Source organism: Haliotis rubra, unplaced genomic scaffold (assembly GCF_003918875.1).
Source record: "Haliotis rubra isolate DU_JTF1 unplaced genomic scaffold, ASM391887v1 Scf404, whole genome shotgun sequence".
NCBI lineage: Eukaryota > Metazoa > Mollusca > Gastropoda > Lepetellida > Haliotidae > Haliotis > Haliotis rubra.
In genome coordinates, this window is record NW_025767085.1 from 414,809 (window position 1) to 421,462 (window position 6,654).

Here is a 6,654-nt window from a genome sequence, read left to right on the forward strand (position 1 = left end):
TCAAACGTATTTACAATTTAACATGACTTTGGAGTGCAATTAGTGTTTTAGTCGCACTTGTGACACTAATTTCAACACAAGCATCAAATTTAGAAAAAAGTCAATGATGTATACAGAGTGCGTGGTCGACTGTATTCTTTGCGAGTATGCTTGAGGTCGTGAATGAGAAGCAGTAAAGACGTGCTGTGTCTCATCAGACAAACTGCTTTCATTTTATTAACCCGCTGGGAATACTCTGCTGCAAGATAAGTGGTTGGTTTGAAGAAAAGTAAATATACCATAAACTCCCTGAAAGGTTACGATATCGCTCTTTACATATTGGTAGATCTCGATATAATCATTTCATATTGTGTTACAATTTTTGAATGTAAGACGACAAAACGTTATTGAAGGCCCTAGTCGGCAAGACACTTTCTATAGCACGGCAGTCTGGAAATAATTGTCACCGAACACTGGTTTATAGCGTGAGCATGCATCGACGATGTCAACAATCAGTAGGGTCACACACCGCAAACCCCTGGCCAGGGGGAGTGGTATCTTGTAAACAACATGGAAAATACTGACCAATTAATCCACCGGAACCACCATGAGTTCATATATGGTGATGATGTTACAGCATACTAAATATTTCTGCCTGCATACTACTAGAAGACGAATTGTATCTTGGAGATTACATTGTTTACACTTGTAACATTATGTGAGGATGATTCGCTCGATTTTGATTCCAGAAGTAGAATCAACGAGCCCCAAAACCATTTCTGGTGTTCCCCCGCCGTGATATTGCTGGAATATTGCTAAAAACGGCGTACCATACTCAGTCAGTCTAAACTACAAAATAATGACATTTGGTTGCATTGCTTTTACTTGTTCAACTGCAGGCGGGGCGGTGGGGTAGCCTAGTGGTTAAAGCGTTGGCTCGTCACGCCGAAGACCCGGTTTCGATTCCCCACATGGGCACACTGTGTTAAGCCCATTTCTGGTGTCCCCCGCCGTGATATTGCTGGAATATTGCTAAAAGCGGTGTAAAACCAAACTCAGTCAGTCAGTCAGTCAGTCAGTGCAGGCGGAGAATGGCCAGTGATTGCCTGGTTCAGAATCAACTACAACAGCAGCACATAGCTTGACGTCATCTCAAGGGTTTAACACGAGGAAACTGTATTCAAAGTTAGCATAATTCAGCTAATACACATCTAGTTCTGATCGTGTTTAGCCATTTCAACAAAACTATCAGTGAACAGAGCATAACGCGATCAGACGTATGACATTTTCAAAACTATACGAATCCGTTTAGTACATTAGTGGAGATGTGTATAAGACACTGAAGGACTCGCCTCCAACTGCGACAGCCGTGTGATGTACGCCTGACATGAGAGGAGACGGGACGTTAAACACAATGTCTATTTCTCCACAACGACTTATCAAATTACGATGTCTCTGAATGAATCAAGGATATGTGCTATTACAGCTGAATCTGTGTCCTGTGTCATGATACATCACTGAAGACACTAAGATGGATAAACGTAGAGTGTTCTTACTGGGACCAGCCATGCACTGCAGGTAGCAGGCATTAGCAAATATCGTTTTATTTAATTTTACAATTAAAACAATAATTATTATGCTAATATTTGTATAGCGACAATATTCAGCTCAGCTGCTCAAAGGCGCTTTGGTTTTCCCTCGATCATTGGATGCCAATCTCAAACGACACATCGTATTATCAATCTCAACTCCCTAGGGATGATCAACTCTTGCAGCCACTAGGCGCACAGAGTTAATGTGGCTTTTTCCCATCATTACGACTTACCCATTCACAGCTGGGTGGACTGTCAAATTAGTCACATAGTCAAATTAAATATAGTCAGAGTCAATTACAAAAGTCACATTTTTCTGCTGACTGACATAAAACTTCACATGGCAACAACCCTGCTTCAACACGATGAGAACAAGTTACAGAGCGTGTACTTTGAATTGTTATATGTAGATGTGTACATATCTGAAGAAATATATAATATGTGGACAATTCCAGGAAGAGACCAGGATTGCTTGGAAGACACATTATGTTTTTTAGTTGTGCAAAGAAGCCGAAATTTGTATTCTTTACCATTTCTGTTTTGAAACCAACAAAACGAATTTGATGCAAAATATAGGTTGTCCTGTGGGTTTAGAGAACTGGTGAAGATCTCCAAGAGATCTTGCTCGGAGAAGTTCCTGGTAAAGACTGGCGCGATTTGGAGGAAGTTTTATGCTATAGTTTTATTGTTTCATTAATTCAAATGCGGACTCACTTACAGTGTGGAGTCATTACAGACATTTGATGAAAGATTATGTAATTTTGATCTCACTTTTCATAGTGAAATATTTAAAAGCTATTTCAAACTTCATCCTGACCACACATGGAGATTCAGTAATGCTTGCATTTTTCAATGCTAATCCTAGGTTATCCTTTCCATCTTCCGTTTTCATCATCTGGTCCAAGACAAATGTAACTTACGGCCAGAGACGTTATTACACAGTATGGACAAATACTACCACAAGAGAAGCAACCGTTGAACAAATATATAACAATCGCGATCATGGTAAACTCTTTTATGGTTGCCGTTGTCATAGCTACATGAATGAAATGTTAAGTTACAACCCACTAGTTCCTCCTCTCTCAAACTGATGTACATCGGTAATGGGAATTTAAAATAATTTGACATTTACCATTATTTTATGTACAGAACACTTAATGAGGTCTTTATCACGTTTAAAAGGAAGAGCATTTCAAAAGGTAATGATGTCCCTTTTCTATCAAATGGTTATCGTTGATAGAAATATAAGAAGTAAGGGTAAGATGCTTTTAGACATTAACAACAATATAATTAGACGTATTTGCATACCATCTTTTTCCATTAGTTTAGACACAAAGCATTGATTCCAGTCATGACTTTGATCAGAATGACAAGCAACGTTCGTGGTTCAACAGTACATTGATTCTTTAACATACGAGACCTATCTCTTTCCCTGTCATTCCACTGCCTTAAGAAAGGGGATAGTTGTGTTTTTAAGTATTAAAGTGATGCGTTTCAACCTTTTTCAGTGTCTGTCTTGTCAGATTACTCTCGTCATAACGCAATTCATCTTACCTGTACCTTCTTACTGTACGTCTATCCTGGCAAGGAGGGAAGTAAGTCAGCTTTCGTCTACAGTGTGGCTCAAATAAATCGCCAATAACGCACAAGAATATTGCTACTTTATACGGACTGGTTGAAATAGTTTATTATATGTGATGACTCAGATCTATGTGACCAATAAAGCAGCACGAAGACCAGTCATTTGAAAATCTAAAACTGGTTCCGTTTGAATGGAATTGATTCCGCTATTGCGCAACGTGGATTCTCTTGTCACAGGGTCGTGGCTTATCTGTATGTCAGAGGTCATTGGGCATATTTCTTATACTTACCTCTACAATAGTAGTAGTAGTAGTAGTAGTAGTAGTAGTAGTAGTAGTAGTAGTGATAGTAGTAGTAGTACTAGCAGTAGTAGAAGTGGTCGCAGTGGTAGTAGCAGCAGCAAGCAGCAGCAATAGTAATAGTAGTAGTAGTAGTAGTAGTAGTAGCAGTGGTAGTAGTTTGAACAGTTCAATTAGGAATATATCCCTACACTGGTATCAGTTTAGTACTTGATGAAGAGTAAGTATTTAGTTCGTTTCGGAGATTCATTGAATCATATTATTTATCAGCAAATAAATATCACTCTTTAACGTTCGTTATCAAGAATATGACCAGTTAGACGTGTAGTATTTGTTATAGTGTGCAGCATCGAGTTAACCCTACATTCCCGGCAAGAACATTGTTGGCTTGTCTGGCCTAGTGTTGTCATCCTTGTTAAGTATAACAACCGCTGGCATGTTTTCTTCTTTCTTGACACGTTTATCTTGATTGACATAAGAACGATTTTGTTAATGTGTTTTTGCGACAAGGTAAGAACCCGATTTACAATTATTACGTGACGTAGCTGTTAGGTTGCCAGCTGTTCTTATTCATTTATTCAATCACTTATTCATTCTTACATAGATACACACACACATACACTCACGCACGCACGCACACACACACACACACACACACACACACACATACATACACACACACACACACATACATACATACATACATACATACATACATACATACATAGTCTACTTCTTTTATCTAACATTTTAAAATACTTTACACCACAGACTATGTTCACACATAGTGTGAAAACAGTGTATAAATGTGTATAGTGTATAGAAAACTTGTACTGTTTTAATCAGAACCTGACTATGCCTTGACTGTGAAGAGAGCGCAGAGTCAACTTCAGCTGACTATCTCTATGCGTGGTACACAATTTGTGAAAGTCACCTACCTGAGTTGTAGTCACAATAGCCAGGGCACAACACTTGACTGTAATCCTCAGATGACGAGCACTAGTCCAATATTGTGGAGGGAGATCATTAAAACTTTCAAAGAACGTTGTTTGTGTGACCTTAGGCGGTTAACTGTGAGTGAGCACAACCATCAACCTCTCGTCTCAGTATCGATTCCTTCCCGCCATTTCCTCCGTTGCATTGTCGTCTGCCACCAGTCGCCATCTTGGCGCAGGCGTCATCAGCGGCCTGAGTGCGCGCTTAAGATTGCTACACAAGGCACGGACCTGGTCGGGATTATACAGTCGTCATATCGATGAAGTTCCTAACACAAATTTTGATTTTCACTTTTATAGTTCATTCAAATCAAAGACAAACTGCCTACCATTCCTTCTTCGTGAACTCAGTCTTTCATATGAATAAGTTGAGGACTGCAAATCAATTTGTATTTGATGACTGGGATAAAGTTTGAGCAACTATTGAACATCTATTCAGAACATACGACCCCATGCAATGTTTTTTCTATACCAGTACCGGATGACTTATTCCTAATTCAGAAATAATTGACTTGGATTTCGATCAATACGAATGCATCAACAGTGTTTTTTAGTGTTTGAAACACTGGCTATTTTGTAGCTCATTTCTATCTGATTCCTATAATCCTCACCTCCTCTTGTTCCCCGGGTCTGTTTACATCCAGAGACTGCAATGCTTTATCAGTCGTTATAAAAACACATCTAGTTTTGTCTACAATGTATCGGAAACTATTCCAGGAGGAAACCCTGCCCAGGAAAGACTCTAAAGGGGGACATCCAGGCTAACGTTGTGGAGTGGACTACAGGGTCATGTCTCGTACCGTGCCGCAACTGACAATAATTAGATTAACGATCACTCCCCTCAGATATTTGACTTCTGTTATCGTCTTCATATCTGATGCCAATTATCACTGATGTGTAAACTTATTCATAACACATAAGCCATGGTCTTATTGACAGTTATGGTTTAAAGTACACAGTGTCAGTATGTGAGAATAATGTTCATATACAGGGTGTACAGAGACTTCATGTATGTTTCGTATGGGTATACAACGAGTAACGGTAACAGTTATAAGGAACTCAAAGGGAACACTAATTTATGTTCGTTACAGCCGTTGTTCGTTATACTCATTACGATTAAAATATCCATCAGTTTGATATACGCGTATTCGTTATAAACATAGCTGCTTGCATTTATAATTAAGAAATCACAGAACCAGTTGATTACAGAATTGTAAAGAAGACTGCATTGATGCATGTACTCAAAGCTTTTAAGTGCAATTTTGGGAGCTAGAACAAGTATATACTACCCATCAAAAGTTTAGACTCACTTTAAGCACTCACTATATGTTATGTATATATATGTGGTTACATCGGAGATGAATTTCTCCACTAACATAGAGGAACCAACTGTAAATCTTATGCAGATGAATTGCACGAGGATCGTGCATCAAATTGCTGGAAAGCATGTGCAAATATCGTGCATGTGAACATCTGCGTTTTTGGTGTAAAGTTTTGTTCAGAATTCGCCAATTTTCACTGAGTTTCATCATTTATTGAACTCAAGACAATAATCTTTTCAACGTTACAAATTTGTTTTACAATACATCAGTTCATGTGTAAACAGTACCTTTAAACAGTATGGAATATTTGGCAAAATCTAGTTCAGAACAGTTGACTGAAGTAAGTGGCTACATTTACACTAGTGAGTATTAACTTTTGATGGGTAGTATATATTTGGAAAGGTGTACCTTGAAACGGCAAAACATAACTTTTATCTTAAAAATACGCGGCATCGGTAAATCACATATACTTCACATGAGAGATAATGCTGTCTGTAAATGAATTTAGCTTACATCCTAGGAAAAGCCACTAGCTGTGTATCAGGTACTCCAGCGACAGACGACACTATTTCCCGCGCTTCTGGCCTCAATCTGCAACCGGAAATCGTCTGCGCCGGTCTGATTGCATCGGCAGAAGATAACTGACTGTGGTGCCACGTGCATCGTCCAGTTTTGACAGAGAGCAGACTGTATCAAGTCCGATCGTTGCTTCAAGCTAAGCATCTCAGTATCTCAGTTTCACGTCCTTCTCCATTGACGACGAATTACGAAATTATTCCAGTGTACGGAACCTGGGTCATGGTTCAAGTAGAGAGTAATGAACAACCGATTGAATTTACATCTTGTAATTCTTTATGATTCATTTGAATCCGCCGAACCAAAGTGT

The 6,654-nt window shown here is 38.9% G+C and overlaps 1 protein-coding gene across 1 annotated transcript in view; it reads right to left on the bottom strand.

Moving 5' to 3' along the window:
• Window positions 1-4,600, bottom strand: part of LOC124287682 (C1q-related factor-like) — a 69,178-nt gene extending 64,578 nt beyond the window's left edge. The window contains 1 exon segment of the mRNA XM_046724188.1: window positions 4,390-4,600. The gene's annotated coding sequence lies outside the window, so the exon portion shown is untranslated.
• Between the last annotated feature and the right edge of the window lie 2,054 nt (window positions 4,601-6,654).